Raw genomic sequence first — 20,123 nt, 5'->3', positions numbered from 1 at the left:
ACGTGCAATTACCATTGTTGGAAAGGATCTTTCACAATCCTTTCCAACGACAAACGACTGCAGGATGCATCGAGTGCTGTAAATACAGCACCGTTCTGCTCTATGGAGAGTGGACGGGTCATTCGAACGATGGACGACGGGCACTGTACACACGCAAGATTTTCGTCCGATATCAGCCCTGAGCCGATTATTGGATGAGAACCATTGCATGTGTGTACCTAGCCTAGGCCAATGGACCCAATGGTAAGTGTTCACATTACCAGGCAATGATGTGAGCAACAGAAAAAATTCACTCCACAGTCTGGAAGGGAGAATATTTAGAACCCACTGTGTCGCATGACTGTAAATGTTGGAGAGAATTGGAGGTATTTAGATTATGGTGGTGATTAGCAAGGGTGGGGTAACGTCCTTAGGAAGGGGTACTTGGCTACAGTTTATCATTTAGCTTTCAGGGAAACAATTATTTTTCCGTGCCGGTGAGCCTCAGTTGGGACAACGTTGTATGCACTTTGTCATCTTCGGTTCTAGAGCAGCAGTCCCCAACCGGTGGTCTGTTCGCGAGAAAATTTTGGTGGTGCACTGGACCTGACCCTGGTGCACCGGCCAGAGACGCTGACCATGTCTCCTGTATTGAATCGCAGGCTCAGGGCGGTGGGTGGGTTGTGTTACCATCGCAGGTCTGAGCCCATCACGTTTTGGCATCATGACGTCACTCTGGGCGACCACTGTTCTACAGTACCTTGTCCAAGCAGTAGAAGTACTTACTCCTCAGGTACTAAGTCTTATTTGGGCTTCCTGATCTAGCCAGCAGTAGGCTGATATCCTGAAAATATTCAATGTTAAAAAATAATTAGTAACAAAATATGAGTGATCTGTAAATAGAGAATTTTTCCAGTGAAAAGATGGGAAATAAGTCTTGCATTTTGCTACTCTTTATCTGCAGTACACTTCACTGGAACACGAACAATCATCCTAATTCTACAATTATTAATGATTGCACATAAATTGAGTCCTTCTTCGTAAGAGGGAAGATTTTCTAGAAAATGCCACATGAAACAGGCAATAGAATGACTCAATAGAATTTATCTGTAAATACCATATGTGTATACATACTAAATGGCTGTCAAAGCAAAGCTGAACAGTAAAATGCAGTAACCCATAACAGCAAATCAGTTTACTGAGATGGGATCATTTAAAGGTGAACTCTTGTTACAATGAGTTACTGAAATTCGTCCTATTAAATAGGACTGTATAATCTATGCATGCCATACTTGATGAAATAGTGGGCTAGATTGAGTGGAATAAATCTAGGAGCCACATTATGCATTCTAAGAAAAAAAAATCTTCAGCAACTAACACTATAACAAAAACTTCAATTTACCATTACTTTATTTTATCTTTGAGAAAAATATCATTAAACATTTCCTTTAGTATTAAAAATATAGCCCTTATTGAACATTCGGGGTCCTATTCATATTTGGTACTTAAACTGTATCAAATATTCAAAAATTTGTAGCTTTTGGAATATAAACTATAGGTAAATTGTTTGTTAATACATTTATAGTAGTATATATTTGTTAAGTCATGTGATATAATTGGATGTATGTTTATTGTATTCTTTTTGCTGATCTCATATATTCTCCTGATGAAGCAGACAGGTTATGTTTCTGCGAAACGTGTTGGGTCATCTACATATTGAGACTATATGTAATCAAAATCTGTTATCTGTGTAACTATAGATTTTAATGAACTATTTTTGTATGTGTACTAATAAAGTGTATTATTGGAGGTCTACAGCACAGAGGTCTACTCTATGTTTACACTGCTCATTCTTAAGACCCCCACTACCCTAGCTCCTCTCCAACCCTATACAATTAGCACATATCTATAGCCTGTGACACAGCTGTGGGACAAGTATAGAAAGCTTCTCCATTCACTTTGATGTTGCATATTGTGATACACAAATATGGACTTTGAAATACCAGTGCGATTGTTGTATGTTACATAAAACACATTTTTTATTTTCATTTGGAATTGCACTTTCATGAGTGGAAGCTCTGGTGCTTATCACAGATGTTGTTCCAGGCTCTTCCATATATATTAGAGACTTTATAATTCATTTACTAAACAAGTGGTAATGTAACACAGTGGTTCTGAATAAATTGTTAAAGCTCTCCTGGGGGAGATAGACTATCATGGGAGAACCTGGGCGATTCAGCATACCTTGAATGCATTTGGTTCAGAATTGAAAACATTTTCCATGTAATAGAAAATGATTTATGGAATCCATTCCAGACTTGCAGGATTATCCAGGTTCACCCATGATAGTCTATCCCCTTTAGTCTTGGAGAGCTTTATTAAATTGGGCTGACTGTGTTGCATGGTGTTATTAAAAGGGTCATGGTCTATATTTATTGATCCAGCTATGTTCATCACTGATCACATATCCAACTCTATGATCCATGTTGAATTGTAATTATTTCTGACTGTAATAATCACTAGGTCTCCAGAGGCTGAGGAGAGGAACAGTGGATCCATGATATAACAAAGAATCATTACTGAAATGATATCTTCCTCCACAGGTTCTAATCCGAGGGTGGATAAAGTGAAAATTACTCACTTCCCAGAGAGTGCTGAAACCCTAAGACCACTATTGGTAATTATATTATTATTGTATAACCCCTACCTATACAATGAATGTGATTCGCCATGGCATGCCTACACAAAACCTGTATTTCTTTTTATTTGAGCATCATATACTTGGTTTGTAAAGCCAGGATCTGGTAGTGCATCTTTATTTAAAAAATAATAATAATTACCTTATCCATTTAAAAGTATTATCAATATTTCCAGTTATTAGTTATCCAGACTCTAGTTCTTTTTTATTTATTAATATAACAGACAAAGACTTTGGCATATCCTTTGTGTTGCCAACAGCCAATAACAGGTGGTAGCTGATGGCCAAGTTTGACTCAGACATACAGATTTCAAGTTATAGGCAGGTAAGTGAAGATGAAATTAGCAGGCTTATGATTAAAGGAGACAAAAGTGCAAATGTATTGAAAACAATCAACATGGCAATATAATAAATGAACTATGAGACAAACCTCTACACAGAGCATGAGATCTGACTTTTTCCCTTTATAGTTTACTAGTAAGGTCAGATATGGAAAGCATGACCTGAGATGTAGGGCTAAATAGGGATCAGCATAAGGGGAAGGTTTAAGGCTGATTGCCATAATTATCACAATGCTTATTCTTAAAAGCAGCAAAAGCTTCCTGGGACTTATTGTGCTATCCGAGCTTTGGCTACTTAGTGACCATTCTCTTTATAGCTGATGAAAGATGAACCTTTAAAGTACTGATTACAGAACTGAATTATGTCATAGATATACCACGTTCAATACCTTCACCTGGTAACTATTACAAAACCTACCCCTATTACCCTACACCATAAACTTAGCAACCTCCCCACTCCTAAAAGTAAAATATTGTGCAATGTGCCTGCTGGTGGAAATCAAAATTATTATTATCTTTAGAATGAACAGGTGCTTTGGTCATTCAGGATAAAATACAGGTTCCCTTTCCCACTGTTAAAGCTTATTATCTGTTATATTTTCTGTGGACACGTTTCCTCACTGGAATAAAAGGGGAAAGCCTATTTAATATAAATCAATTCTAATACATTGGAAAATATTGATGTTACTTTTACCAAAGTGTCATATGTGTTACCTATTCTTGCCCATGGTCCGTAAAAAAATATGTCTCTTTGTTGTGGATACGTTTATAAAGTTCTCCCTTTATAATACACACATTGAGCAGCTGGTGGCCTTCAGCATGGGTGATATGTAATAACGGAAACCACTCAGAGGGGTTCCTAATCATTTGATCACTATCTAAGCTATGCAGGCCGAAGATTTTGCTTGAACCTTTCTTTTGCCTACCTAAATCAGTGAGTATGGGTCCAGAGTCTTCTTCCTTTTTGTTGGGTGGGACAGTTCTTATTCAGGGGCCCTTGTTTAGTTAACATGGACACTTTCTATTGGCTGTCCAGCAGCAGGGTCCTCTCAAGTCCAGAAGACTGCATCTGTATGGCATCATGATCCAGCACAAATTACAGCAGATTGTAACAATTTATTATAGGAATAAGAATACCTTGTAGACCAGAATTTTACAACATTTTTTTAAAAATCATTAGCCCACGCTACTTTAGGTTGAGTTTAGGAAAACATGTAATTTGTAAAAGATAAATGTCAGTCTGCATTAAAAAGAATGTTGCAGTAAATTAGATACATTAATGAAACCTGATATGTGTCGGTGTTGATTACAAGGTCAGAGTCTTTTACAATATTAATATAATCATTGATGTGCATCATGTAAGACTGGGAATTAATCTGTGGAAGTACATCGGTTTGTTGTCCAATGTCATCTGGGGATAAGGAGATCTGAGAGCAGCTTAATCACTGCAAGGTTCCCATCATGTGCTACTCCAAGAACGTACTTCAAAACAAACAACAAAGTTTCAAGCTATCAGTAGGAAATCACACATTCTGGCTATGTTTATTATGAGAACCAATGTCACATGAAGGGAAAAAAGAAAACTACCATGAAAAAAGTCCAAAGATATTGCATTGGACTTTCCTATATGTAATTTGGGTTAGGTTTTATCAAAGTTGGTGGGATCAGCGGTTTCTGTGCAGCAACAGCTGGCACCTTGCTGGCCACTCATTTGCGTTTGAACTTTTGACACTGGGCAGCAACTGGTGGTACTAATCCACTCACTGCCACCCTCGTTTATTCTGTGTCGGATTTGTTCAGGGGTGTAACTGCACTGTGAGCACATTGTTAGTCTGTACTAGTCCTTATAGCAGAACTAAAGTGAAAAAAAATCACGCTTTTAATTCTGTAGATCAGGGGTGTCAAACTCTGGCTCATGGGCCAAATCTGGCCTGCAACGTCCTTTTTTTGGCCCCTAAAGGAATCCTAAATGTGAACTGCAGCTGGCCTGCCGCTGCATTGAAGTAGTGCCACTACTACAATTCCCGGCATCACTCACGTCTATAGACCAGCGAACTCTCTCCCCACCCTGCTGTGGATTTCTCAGTGGCGCTGGACCTTTCCTCGATCTAGTCCCGCACCATCCTGGAATTCTTCTTCATCCTGGTGTACAAGAATCTCTGGGTGCTGCCTTCTTCGGTCTTCTTTTCTGGTCTTCTTGCTACGTCACCCGATCTTACACTTGACGTAGCCCTCTGTAAAGGGGAAAAAAAGAGAGCCGATCTTACTGTGCATGCATAGTATACTTTATATATAAGGGCTGTCTACCCTTTTATGTAAAGTAAAAATGTTGAGTTCAGGTCCGCTTTAAGAAAATGTCACTATTTTGTACGTTTGTCTAAAGCTCAAACTTTTTCTTTCTCCTGTCATTTTTTTTGCCAACTGTGTCCTATCAGGGAGCCTTGCTTTTACTTTATTTGTAGTATGGAAGCACCTAAAACGAGCTGCAAGATACCTCTTTTTATCCCTCCTTTCATTTTTATAGTGGAACCAAAGTCCCATTGTAATAATTTGTGCTCTGGCAGGACTTTATGCAGAAAGGGACAGGCAAAGTCACTTCTGCAATAAGCATTCCTACCTGCCTGATCAGGACCAGGATAACTGGCTGCCCCAACTTCTCTCTGATTGCCGGAAAAAAACACTCCTTTTCCAACTTTACTTTGATTTACAGAAAGTTCTCATGGTTCTTCATTAGTAATACGGTAATAAAAGTGCCCTGACAAGCCCCCCCGCCATCCCCTATCACCTAGAAATGTTGGTGACAATGCAAGACTAGAGACTGTAGATTTGTTCTTAAGTTGAATTTGTATGTAAGTTGGAACAGGTACATTATTTTAATAAATGCAATTAGGACAGATGTTTGTCTCAAAATATGATTAGGCAGTGTGGTGTCAGTTACTGTATAAAATCTTCACTGTGAGTTAATCACAAACAAAGCAAAAAAAAAAAATAATTGTTCATTAACTTCTGAAGTCAGCTGTGCTTCGATATGCAAAAAGAAACACCTGCAAAGTTTGTCTTGGTCATTGAAGAGTTACAAGAGTCTGCAGAAAGAGAGATCACCCACAACCTCAGCTGTGCCTTAGAGTCATTTTAGTTCTATTTATAAAATAGGGAATCTGACATTCCCCGAAACATTCCCTGGTGGAGAATCTTTAAGGTCCATATGTTTTAATGGCAGTAATTAATTCCCACTAGGGGATTCCCTGTATAATAAATATAACCCTATGTAATATTTTTAATAGATTACATGAAAATGTCTAAGCAAAAAGCACTATTGATCATTTTAGTTTGATATTTGTGTAAAATGTTGATCGAACATTGATGGGGCAAGACTTTTTCTTCAATAGAAATTAATTATCAAACAAATAAATGGGACCTCCAAACTCTTAATATTATCGGCAATTGAAAATGATTAATTCTAATTGTAATAATGAATACAAATACAATCAAAATAAAATTGTACAGTTTATGACTAGCATTATTCTTACATTAGAACATTTAAACATCATTCACAGAAATGTCAATGGATTAGGTCCACAATGACAAGAATTATGAAAACTTAAAACCTTGCAATTTCAAAGAACATCTTGTGCTTAGCTGTTGTGTGGTTACATTTTCTGCAAAACATATTTACAACAATTCCATGTTTCTATATAGGTGAGTGAGGATTATTGGAAGCCACTTGGGGATTAGAAAGTGGGAGGCTTTTCTGCATACAAATACAGGGCGACGAATAGGGAAATGTAGATGAATTACTTAACCTACGAACAGTGTGCAGAATAATCACTCTCGGCAGGGAAGCATCGAGTGTCACATTCATTTACAATTATTAGTAACCTTATAAAGATGGCATTTCATTATTCTCCATGGGCTGGATAATACATCACCCGGGGGGAGGTAAGGAATAGTGATAGGTAGAGGAAGTTCTACACAGTAAATATTTTATATTGATCACACTAATATATTCTGCAGAGCTTTACAGGTACAACCGCTGATTCTGGGCATTTGCCCCAGGAAGTTTAATCCCATCTCATCAACTTTGTTATACGGATCTGTAATATTGGATTTTAAAGTTAAATTAGCAGATTCTTTTAAGCATATATTGCATGAAACAGGCAATGCGTTTGATTAAATCTCTCCAAGACTAGAGAAGATAGACTATCATGGGAGAACCAGGGGATCCAACAACCTGAAATGAATTTCTTAAGTCATTTGCTATTTGTTAGCAAATGACTTTAGCCCCACCAGATCTGGACCATATCTATTCCTGGTTCGCTGGATCACCCAGGTTCTCTCACGATAATCTACGTTCTTTAGTCTTAGAGAGCTTTCATAAGTCAGGCTCTGATTTAATAAAGCTCTCCAAGGTTAGAAATATGAAAATATTTCCAATCCTTGACCAGATTCGTTCCAGTTTTGCTGGATTACCCAGCTTCACTGATGAAAGTGTATCCTCCACAGCGTTGGAGCTTTGATAGGTCAGGCCCAATGTGGCAACTAGTCAGCTGATCTGTATGCATGATCAACAAGTTCCTGTGAAAGGGTATATCCCAGTTTTTCTTTACCTTTTTACCACAAGGTAACCCCTTGAAATAACTTTCACGTCTACAGTAAAACTTGCTATAATTATTATATATCCACAGCTCAGAGTATATTAGTGTGGTGGTCAGTAAGAAGAATGCCTCCTTCATTGCTGGCTGGTGAGAAGAATGGCACCCTTATAGATAGCCAAAACAATCACTGAGGTTATTTAAACAGGCCCGCAAAGCACAGATTGATCATTGCTCAAGGAACCCCTAGCGTCCTCTGGAGAAAACTTGGTTGAGAAGCACTCATCTATCCTGTACATATATATGGTAAGTACATAGGAACTCAGGGATGCAGGGTCTCCTGAAAAAAGGAGCCAAAACGAGATTTACAGTTTCTATGACCAATTTGTTAAAGAGTGCTAATCTACAAACAGGATAGATAATACCAATGAAGGTGGCTTCTGCTTTAACTGCTCTTTTTTAAAAATGCTAGGTGTTTGGCCCCCAAAGTTAAGTAATACAATGTGAAACTTTTCTTGAAAGTGAAACTTTTCTATTCCGAATCAAAGATTTAAAATGTCCATGTGCCCTGAATATGAACAAGAAACAATTTACAAATTCTTACTGAAGCTAAAAAAACATTAGCTGGAGCCTGACTCTCCCCTTCTTTTTGTTTTTTTAGAGGTCAAGAGATGCGTTTCCTGGACTATGGCGATGGAAAAATGTTCCGCTCAACTCAACGGAAGCACGCCCAACTTTGTGTTGAATTGCACTCCCTGGATCAATAGGTTCCCCTTATCCAATTTTGGGCATATTTTATTGTCCTTATACCATTTAGTGCTTACTGACTTTTCCTTGACCCACCAGTTTTTAACTCCCCCCCCCCCCCATCACCCCACTTCTTCCTTCTTTCTTCCCCTCTACGTACACATGTCTAATGGTTCTCATCCGATAATGGGCTCAGGGTCGATATAGGATGAGAATCTGGCGTGTGTACAGCGCCCGTTGTCCACTGTCCGAACAACCATCCTGGCGGATTCATGGACGACGAGCTATCCTAATGAAAGCAAAGGGGGAGAGCGCACAGCAGGGTGCCGCTCTGTCATTCTCCCCCTCCCCTTTCCATAGAGCAGAACGGTGCTGTATGTACAACACTCGTTCATGCATCGTGTACTACAGCAGTGGTCACCAATCTTTTTGGTTCGGCAGACCACTAAAATCACCGGCTCCTGACCGTGCATGCGTGGGGAGCTGGGTGTCAATCAAAGAGGGAGAAAACCTCCTCCATGGTGATGTCATCGTGATGTAGCCCCGCCCACTCTCCCATCGCAGATCTAAGCCTGCGATGGGAGAGTGGGCAAGTTATGTCCAGGGACACAGCCCGCCCACTTTCCTAAGCCTGGGACTTGTACAGGGATGTGTTCCGCGGCTCTGGCCAATGTCTCCCCCCAGCGGGGTCCTTCTCCTGACCCTGCTCGGGGGTGCACCGGCCAGAGCTGTGGACCCCAAAAATGTTCTTGCGTACAGCGATTGTTTTTTTTCAACAATAAATAAGTGTAAGGGCCTATTCTCAACAGCTGTTTTTGCACGGCATTATAGTTTCAGTTTACAGCAAAGCACCGAGCTGATGCGACAAGGGATTCCCAGAGCACTGTGAGTTATGTAAATAGACCACACAATTGCAGCTGACTGCCATTAGGCTTGCTATGTTTGACTGACACCTCAGCTGACCCCATACACAACTGAACTAACTTGATCCCTTGTGTGTACAAATTTCCACTTGAGTTTTTGAACTTTGTAGGCAACGTGCTTTGCCTACTGGCTAAAAAAGACTACATGATATTAATTGAAAACATTTTTTTTGTAGTCCCTAATTCTCTATATTACAGCAGTAAGTAAAACTGCACTCACAGAGCTATAGCATATATGAAACAATTAATGCAAATAAAATAACAAATAGTACATGCAAAGATTTAAAGTTGCTATAAAAGTCACAGAAGTATAGTAAAAGCATTTTGATAGTGCTGTCATACTCAGTTTTACACTTCAGGTAGTTTACATACAAAGTCTGTTTTTTTTTTTCTTTCCAAATATCAGAGAGTAAGTAGGGCAACAAGACACGGAATAGCCCCAAGGCTGTGAACAGAAGTCCTTTTTAATCATTGCTGCCCTCCCAAAGCCCAGTGCTGATTGGCCAGACAGGAAATCCCTCCTGGGTCAAGGAAGATTGCTGCGTTTCCATGACAACTTGGGATACCGAACAAAAAGAAAACAATGCAGGAATTAGGTGTTAATGTGTTTTTTGCTGTTTATGATCCTAACGTGATGCTTAAGCGTTTCTATCAGTAAATGGCTCAATCTTTATTTTTCTGATAATAAACATAGTCTGGCTATTGGCCTTGTCAATATTTGTTTAGTATCTCATTCTGCTTAAGTTCCCCAGTCACCATGGAATTATTAGCCGGCTCTATCTGAAAACCTAGGACAACACAGATTACTCTGAACCAAGCTTATGTCATGCACGGAGAGACAGGATCACTGGGGGGCGCTACCGCTTGTATGGAGGTGGTGCGAGCCCTGAGAAGGGCCAAGGTGCAGAGTCTAAGCAGTAACCGGGTCTTCTCCAGAGCCTCTAATGGTGAGGATGTTGTGCCGCTGGTTACTGCCAGGTTGCGGTCCTTGGGCACACCAAGGTGGGCAGGCACGGTACAAAATCACAAGGCAGGAGGATAGTCGAAAAAGGCCGGGGTCAAGGCAGCAAGCAAGAGAGGTCAGGTCACACGCCAGGGGTCATTTACCAGGGATAATCACCAGTGACACAGGGGCCACTGTGGACACACAAAACACCGGAGACACTGGAAGCAACAGAGCCTGACAATGTGCTTTATCTGTGTAGGGAGTGTGGCTGATATAGTGTACAGGGAGAGAGATTAGTGTAGGGTTTGTAGGTACGGACAGGTCTGTTCAGTGGATGTAAACCCTAACTAAATGTCATGTTGGTATCTTTAATTTATAACTTTTTAATCTTTTTTTTAATCCTAACACTGAAAATGTCCTGCAGCCATTTTACAGTCATCCTCTGTCCACATGCACTACAGTGATTGCAGGCTGCAAGTGTTTTTACACAAGCCATATTTTATTATTGATGGATGCAATTGTTTTTTCTTTTACTGATGGCAACAGAAGAAAAAGCCTGGGCAATGCACATCAGTCCATGTCCTTTGGCAGCACATAAAACAGTGTGATTGCAGGCTGGAAATGATAGAAGATGGGAATGTTGCTGTGTTATCCTACATTGTTATCATCACCTAGTAAAATTCATGCAATAGACTTTTCAACTTGTATTATTATATTGAACATACAACAGATTTTCGAAAAGAGTTACATTTTACAATCAATATTTACCCACGATAGACTCATAGATATAGGAACAGATAGCATATTACTCAAGGAACCCCTAGAAACCTTTGTAGGAACCCTGGTTAAAAAACACTGATATAGGCTAACCATTTAGGTGCAAAATCTACATTAAATCACTTTTGTGTCATTTTACTAAACAATAACTAGTGTTAAAAGTATAAATGTTATTTTTTAACTTGTCCTGTTTAAAACGACACTTATGTTAGGTTATGATTTTGGTGTAAAGCATTGCAAGCTATTTTACAAATGAAAATGAAAATTTCTTTTGATTTTTGTGTGTTTTTTTAAATGTAACACTTTTAAGGATAAAAAAAATACAGAAAGTTAACTAGAGTTAGCTAGAGTTGGGTAAACTAATTGTTAATTGGTTATGTTTACATTGAGATTAAAGGTTAATAGGGTTAATAAGGTTTCTTTAACTGACATCAACTGCAAATCAAATTTCAACCATTGCAGATGAGTTAAACAGAGCAGATACAAAAGTAACAGTGCTTATGTCCGAACAGAGTTTATAAACTCTGTTTCTTGACAGCCACATCTGAAACTGGTATTGTATTTACATTGCAAGTCTTGCTGACAAATGCAAGGGGGTAAAGGGGGAGACAGCAGCAGGGTAGAATGACTGATTATACCTTTAAACTTTAATACATTATATGGGGGGGAGGTTAACTTTATACAAGCAGTGTCCAAGTGGTAATGAAGCTGTACTGATAAAGATATATCTTTATAAAGATAAAGATTGACATATTGTTTTTAGTACTGCCTATAAGTAACAAAAAAAGGAACAAAGCTAAAAATTGATTGGGTAGCACAGTGGCTAAGAAGTTAACACTTTGGTCTTTGCAGTGCAGGTTTGAATTTTGGGCAGGACACTATCGGCATACAGATTGCGTGTGAGTTCCCCATGTTTGCATATGTTTCCTTCCACATTCCAAAAACATGCAGGTAGGATAATTGGCTTCCCCCCAAATTGGCCTTAGACTGTAATTATGACATATGACTATGGTAGGGACCTACAGTTAGAGATATGAGTATGAACTTTGAAAAGTGCTGCGTAATATGCTAGTGCTATATAAATACAAGATCATTTAGGCATATATATTCCTTTAAATTAAAGATTACATAAATATAGAGTATTACATTATCTACAAAAATGATGAAGTAGTTTATAAACCTTAGCGAATTGACTTGATTTGACCTGGACTCCTGTTGTGGGTGACAACCTGAGTGCTATTTTTCTCCTATTATTTCTGGAAGCTGCTGCAGAAAATCAGGTCAGAGCAGCCTTTTAAGAGGGGCCAAAGTTGAAAGTATGTGTAGCGTGGCTTAAGCTTTCATCTTCCACCAATTAGCCAGCATTTGCTGAAGAAAAAGCCATAGATCAGACCAGGGGGATCTATATACTGTAATTTGCGCCAATAACCTCACTGGCACGTTGGCATAGGAAGATGTTTGTTTTTTTTATTTCAGTGCAAATTTAACTCTCGGCAATGGCCACTTAAATGTATGTGTTTATTAAAAATAGAAAAAAATCCATGATGTGAAAAAAATAAATAGGACTAACAATAAGTGCAATGGAATTCAGAACCTAAAATACTTTTTGTTGTCGGTCTTGGAGAAAAGTATTTATGGCACAGGTAATTTGTGTTTAAAGGCATAAAACATGGTCTGCCTATGTGAATCATGGTAAAATACAAGTAGTGGACATTATTGTGGGTGGGACAGCAAATTGCAAAGCATTACCATAATCTGAACAGGCCCTGGAGCTCATTTCAGAAGGGCATTCAGGTTGCGGTGCAGTTACCACGGTTGAGACATTACATGAACATGAATGGGAATGATAGTAGGAGGATCAGAATTGCCAACTACCACCTGCTGTCAAAGGTTAAAAGGCTGAGATTTTAAGAACCAACAAAGTGGTGGTAGTGGCTGAGCATGTGGAAGGGTGCATAACATGTCTGGGAACCTTCTTCTTTCTGGCCCGAGCTGGACAGCGGCATCACCATCTTCCATCACCATCTTCCATCATCATCTTCCTCCAAACTCGCACTCCGCATGTAGTGCTCTGCTTTCAGGTCTTCCCTTAAAAAAGCCACCCCTTTATATAATATGAAAAGTGTAATACTTAGCTGGTCCTTTTAAAATGGAATGTATTGTTCTCAGGTTATTATAAACCCAGCATAGAATGTCTTGCTTCTGAATCTAGAAAACGAATACTTTTTCACAGATCCATTAAATCTATTTTATATATCAAAGAATGTTAAATATGCTATTCTTATAAGGAAAGGAGATATATGGCCATCAAGTATTCCCAGAAGAATAGGTGAATGTGTTGGGTGAAAGCCAAACACTGCAGGAATGTTCACATTAATCAAAAGACTGATGTTGGTAATAAAACCTCACAAGTATTCTTCATTCATCTGCAGACTACAGGCAAAGCTACAAAATACACAGCGATAAATAATAAATAATAAGGTCTATACTTTACAGCTGAAAACACAGATACATAAAATACATATGGAACAGTTCTTCTACACAGCACAGCCAGCCTGGAAGCCTGACTTTTCCCTGCTATAAAGGAGCAGCAGCAGACTGATGAGATCTCTCCTTTAACAATGCTCCATGTCTATATATTTGTACATACAAAAACTAAATTGGAAAATACTGTATATGTTATGTTTTGTAATATGCATTTTTTGCAGAATATTTGCCGAAACTTTAGCCTTTATTGCTGCATTATTATTTTAATTGCAGGTTTGATGTTGCCAATAGATGGAGTTCTGTACTACATAATGAGAATAAAAAGACCTTGTCATTGAAACAATTATTTTAGCAAAAATCTTCCCATAAGACTCTATGTGGAAACAAAGATATGTTAGTCTCTTAGCTTGAATCATAACTATTTCCATCTACTTCTCTTTAGTAATACTTCCACAAAATAAAACTTGCCCCTGACCACTTCAAAATGTGCAACTTATTAGAGTGAAATTATTACAGCAACCTATTGATGTTTGCCGCTCGGGATTTCCGGCACAGGGACTGCACATATAAAATAAGTTGCATTTGCTGCATGACAGACAGCCTGGTTAAAATCCTATTGTGAATCTAAATCCCTTGATAAATATTTCCCTATTGTCTTAGCAGAGTATGTTGTAGCCCTGTGAGTATTGCATTCAGGGCCAGATTTATACTTTTTGCTCCCCTAGGCCAGCTAGCATGTGCTGCCTCCTTACCCCCAAAAAGATAATGCTGAGGCACATACGATACACTATGAAAGCTGGTATATAAGAACAAAATAGTGCAAAAATAGAGAGAGAAAGAGTAAGGTGGGGAAAAGGAGAGAGGAAGAATACAGAGAAAAGGGGAGAGAGGCACAGAGGAGAGAGAATAAGAGGAGGAAGAGAGGGAAAACAGAAGAGGGAGAGAGGGAAGGGGGAGAGGGAAAGATGGGGGAGAGAGGTAGAAAGAAGGGGTAAAGGAGAGAAGGAGGAAGTGTAAAGAGAAATAGGAGAGGGTGGAAGAGAGGGTGGGAAAAAGGAGAGATAGAGAAAGAGAGGAGAGAGAGAAAGAGAGAGAGAGAGAGAGAAGATTGGGGGAGAGAAGAGGAGGAGGGCAGAAAGCGGGATGGAGAAGGGAGAAGAAGACAGAGAGAGATGAATAGGGGAGAGGAAAAGAGGGACAGGGGAGAAAGAGAATATGGAAAGGAGAGAGAAAGGAGGAGAAGAGAAAGAGAGAAGTGAGGGGAAGAGAGGGATAGGAAGGAAGATGAGAGACAGAGGGAATAGAGAGAAGGAGGGTGAAGGGAGACAGAGATGGAGGGAGAGATGAGAGAGGGAGAGAAAGAAAGAGAGGGAGTGGGGACAGAACAGAAAGAACAGAGAAGGGGAGAGGGGGAAAGGAGGGAAAATAGAGAGAGGGGGTATAAAAAAGAAGATTGGAAATGGAGAAAGAAGAGTGATATCTTCAATACAGATGTCACCCTGCATGTGACCTCAGTATAATCACTTTCACCGTTATGCTTCCTATTACTGTAGATCTTCAGCCAGCAGCAGCAGGTTCCAGTTCCACACAGAGATATTGTTATGCCTGCCATAGTGCCCATACTGCCCTGGGCCATGGCCTAGGTGACCCTGGAAATGCGGCCCTGATTGCAATGCTGTATATGTGTACAACATTTTTCCTGGCAATGCTTATTAGCTGGTTGTATTTAGTAGACAGGGCACATGTGTCCTGAAGAATGATGAACAAAAACAATGTCAGGAAACCTGCAGTTACCAATTTGACCTGCTGATGGTTTACCGCATCCTACATCTGCTTCCACTGGCAACCAGCAGGGGGCCGTGCTCATTATTTGTAGGCCTCTATATTCTGGCTTCAAATGCTTCACCTTGTACTGGAATCCTTTCTGGTGCTTCGACCACTTACCCTGTGAAGTCCTGTCCTAGCCTCACTCATGCCCCTGACATTTTTGTACATAGTTGTATATACCTTATTGTTTATGTGTGTTGCACCATGTTTGATATTCACTCTTGTTTGCTGTGCTGTGTATGTATTAACTTACAATAAACATGCTCAAGGTAAACCTGACTTGTGGTTTTTCAGTATACGACACCAATGCTGGTCTGCCGTCCTGTTCCTGCAGGAAGAAATCCTGACAGAGTGGTCCTGATTTATTAAAGCTCTCCAAGGCTGGAGAGGATACACTTTTATCAGTGAAGCTGGGTGATCCAGAAAACCTGGAATAGATCTGGTCCAGGATTCAAAACATTTGTTAGCAAATAGCAAATGACTTTGAAACAATCCATTCCAGGTTTTCTAGATCTCCCAGCATCACTGTTGAAAGTGTATTCTCTCCAGCCTTAGAGGCCCAATGAGATTCACTAGGTTGGTTGAATTTGTCTTAAAGTGTAACTGCAGTTCAGTGTTTCTGTCTTTGTCTTCCTTTTTTTGTCCTTTTCTTCATAAAAAAAATTGAGCCATCATCACCTGCTATGACAAAGATTAGCCAATAATTTGTAAAATCTCTATGTGCAATAAATGACATTTTTAAAAACAGCAAAGCCAATAATAGCAAGTAGAGGTTAGAGTACCTCGAACTGCACTGATTAAACAGCCTGGGGAAATGTTCTATGAAGTTGTTTGCAGATTCACAAACACAGCAGCAATCCTTCTAAAGGCTTCAATGAATTTTCAACATGCAGAAACACTGCTGCGTCCATGGCTTGTTTTGAACACAGAATAGCCGTAGGGAGCTCTGCATAAAAGAAAGGGATCTGGAATTTTGCATAGTTTCCTATTAAAGAAGACCTGGCAGCAATTCCCGACAATAAATGAATTTTTTTTCTAAAATTCCTCTACATTGCTCTCAATAAAAGGTTTCATTTCACCCTTCTCAGTGTTGCAGCCATTTTCATTTTGTGCACACATACTGACATTTTATACATGAAAATGCATTTCAAGCTCCAAAACGTTATATTTTTCTTTAGGCAAAGACCCCATAGTAAGAAATTCTACTGGGTCTGCTTTTCATTTTTTATGTCACATGATATTGGATCAATGTTAAAAAAAACCCATATATTTCGTAAAATTTAAACTTTAATTTATTTGTAAAATATAGAGGTTGTGTTTGGTAAATAAATACCAAATATCTCAACCTTTAAAATTTTATGGGCCCCTAAAGTGGCAAAAAATGGTGCACAGAATTGTCTATAGATATTGCTTTTAAAATATTTTCAGAACATCACTTTAGAGCTATTGCTCCCACTCTCGTGTGCATGGCAAAGTCTAATATGTCCTCTATACAGGGCAAACAAGAGAAAATCCGGGCCCCGGTACAAAGAAGGTGTGTGGGCCCTTATACAAAATTCTACACACATGTATTTGTGTATATTATTATTTATTTATAACAATTGTAGATTATATTGATACATATAGATAAGTATGTAAAGGTATAAATGTAATAATAAAGTCGTCAGGCCGTTTATAGTCTCAAATCTCTAGATAACATAAACAAAAAGGCACGCAATGTCAGTGGGTTCTTTATGCTACAATTACAGCATTTACAGGGAACTTTACCTGGGGAATTATTTCTTCATTCGCTGTTCTGTAAAGTCTTTCTTGCAGTCCACGATGAAACAGCGTGGCTCGTAGACCGTTTTCGTCTTCCTTCCCGGGATTTGGCGGGAAAGCAAGGAGGAGTAATCCAAACAATAAGTTTGAAGCTAGGAATGAACACATGAGAACACTCATTGATGATAGTCACTTTCACAAGTTTTTGTTAGTTGAATCTTATATGCAGTGCATTATGGAACTTAACCCCCCTAGCGGTATTCCCGAGTGTGACTCGGAATGGATTTACCATGCAAAAAGCGGTAATCCCGAGTCATACACGGGTCCCTTAAAACATAAAAAAACCTTAGTTTTTTTAAGTTTTAAGGGGACACGTCCTCTGATCTCCAGCCGCGAAGTGCAGAGACGTTCTCCGGGGTTTCCCGGTGACGTCGGTGCATGCGTCGGTGCGGGAGAATTGGTGGGAAATTCAAATAATTTTGTATTGGATTTAATACAAAATAGCTGTATTGAGTCCAATACTAAGAAATATTCATATAATATATATATAACTATATTATATATATATTATAAATGCTACTGTACAGTTATATTACTTATGTTTTCTTTTAACAGATTTTTGTGTTTTTTTATTTAAGTTTATTGATAAATTTATTAAAAATTGGAAATATTCAAGTGAGTTATGCTTAAGAAATATAGGCCTACAATGTAAAACAAATTTCCATGCAAAAAAAATATAATACTTTTTGCATGGAAATATGGACAGAATTAGAACGCTAGGGGGGTTAAAAGTATTTTGTCATTTTCACAGCTTTCTATTGCTATTACAAAAGGGGATTGTCAGCCTTGTAATACCAATAGATTTTAGTATAGTGCAGGTGACAAGTTCTATTTAGGGAGACATCAAGGGTTTATTAGATGTCACCCTTGAGATTTTTTAATGCTGTTTGAGCACAGATTGTGCTTGGTTGGCTTCTTTTCTAACCAGACAGCTCTAAACCTAAATGTGCACTTCCAGGTACTTAGTTGATATTAGCGAACCTTACAGTACTAGAAAGCAAGCTGCAAAAATATAAACTAACTTCTGGGTATTATAGAGGATGAAGGTCTGGCTGGCAGCAAGTGGGTTAGGGCTGTTCACACTATCTTGGTATAGTAACTTGGTTTAAAACAAGTGTTTTTAACCACAATGCACCAACAGACCTGCCTTGGGATCAAGCAATTTCACGTGGCTTCTGGTTTGCAGATTTGACAGGTGGCAGCAATGAATGGTACTGGTACCACTCTCTGCCTCCCCACTCATTCTCTATAGGGCTGCTGCACCAGTGGTTCCCTGGCATGAAGAAGCAGTAACCGCACCACAACCTCATGGCCATTTGAACATTAGGCCTTTTACACCCACGCAGTCTGTTGCAGTGTGGCACACATCAATGCTCATACTATTAAGACATTTGATTCATCTAAATGAGTTCACATTGCACTAAAAGTACCAAGCACCTTATTATCTGGCTCAGCACTCCACAACACATAGCTGTCCTTTGCCATCATGCTTTGCTGCAACAAATGGGCATTGTGGGTGGATTGCCTTAGTTTATTGTGCAGTCCTTAAAAATAAATGACACCACAATGCAGTGCATGGATCATCAGTGTGTACTTTGCTAACAGGCACCTAACTGCACCACATTGGATAGGTATAAATGGGCTCCTTAACCTGAAGAGCTGTACAGTAAACACCACTAAACATTCACCAGAATCATTCTAATAGAATATTCATCTGAAAACATCATGTTTGCCTCATCTCCCGTACTTCCCAGCTTCAATGTAGCATAAGCACAGAAATGGAAATGAAGCCCTATGGCCCCATTCATCCTTTAATAAAAGCATGCACAAACATCAATACATATTTTTCTCTGCATTGAGGTGCATTGCATTTTAATGGTGTGCACCAGCTCATGAAAAAATGCACCTGTGCTATTATTCACCGCACAGCACACTGCATGGAGTATGCACACCTGTGCGCTATACAGTGCTGGTCTGGGATTTTTTTGTTGGGGTGCTAATAGAATGATTAGCAGGACAAAAATGTGAAAACATGTGAACATTAGATCATCCTTTTTCACAGGGGGGAATCCTTGAAATAACGTTCAGGTTGAAGGGAACCCCTGCTATAATTACTATATCCACAACTCACAGCCTATTATGTGTGATGGTCAGTAGGAGGAATGTCACTTACATTGCTGGACATTGGGAAGAGTGTCACCCTTGCAGATAGGCAAAAAGATAATTGGTGTCAGTTAAATTGACTTGAGAGGCACAAATTGCTCATTGCTCAAGGAACCCCTAGCAACCTCTGGAAAAACCCCAGTTGAGAAACGTTGGATTGGACATTTGATTCATTAGGAACAGTGATTTTTAACAAATCTAAACTAATTTCTGATCAATAATTATTGAAAAATCAATTAAATTGATCAGTGGATTATTCAAATTTTGTCGAAATCACTGTTCTTACTGAATCAAATGTCCAATCCAGCGTTTCTCAACCAGGATTCATCCAGAGGTTGCTGGGGGTCGTTCCGCAAGCAATCTGCATTTCCATTGGCACTTGAGCGATCAATTTTTCTGCTGCAATCTGTTTGATATGGAGTGATGCACGGTGGTAAAATGATAAAAATTTAATAACTTTAATAATTTGCTGGATCTAACATCTAACTGTACACACCTAGCATACGTGGACGTTTGTAATGCATTCGTGAAGCATTTTTGACGCCTATACCATACATTCGTGTTTACTTACAGGGAAGATAAAAGTAAAACACAGACTGATCTCAAAAGCTCATTACCTAAAACCCACAAAAGCACAGAACGATGGTAACATTTTTCAAATCACACCAATTACTTTCACATAAATGTTCCAATAAATATTCCAAACCTAAAATATCAGTGCGGACGGCGTTGCAGTATTTCACGAATTGAGTTCCCCCTTAATATTATCGACTTCTGATGACGTGAGCAGACGCAGATAGGTTACATTGGGGATTCTCTAAC

At 39.1% G+C, this 20,123-nt stretch overlaps 1 long non-coding RNA gene across 1 annotated transcript; it reads right to left on the bottom strand.

The window, feature by feature from the left end:
- Positions 1-5,168: 5,168 nt before the first annotated feature.
- Positions 5,169-20,085, bottom strand: LOC140331953 (uncharacterized). The gene is made up of 3 exons (XR_011920991.1): positions 20,008-20,085; positions 17,085-17,230; positions 5,169-5,252 (listed from the first exon to the last, which is right to left on the bottom strand). It is a non-coding gene; the product is annotated as an uncharacterized lncRNA (long non-coding RNA).
- Between the last annotated feature and the right edge of the window lie 38 nt (positions 20,086-20,123).

The sequence above is a fragment of the Pyxicephalus adspersus genome, chromosome 5 (assembly GCF_032062135.1).
Source record: "Pyxicephalus adspersus chromosome 5, UCB_Pads_2.0, whole genome shotgun sequence".
NCBI lineage: Eukaryota > Metazoa > Chordata > Amphibia > Anura > Pyxicephalidae > Pyxicephalus > Pyxicephalus adspersus.
This window is presented reverse-complemented; position numbering and strand designations above follow the sequence as displayed.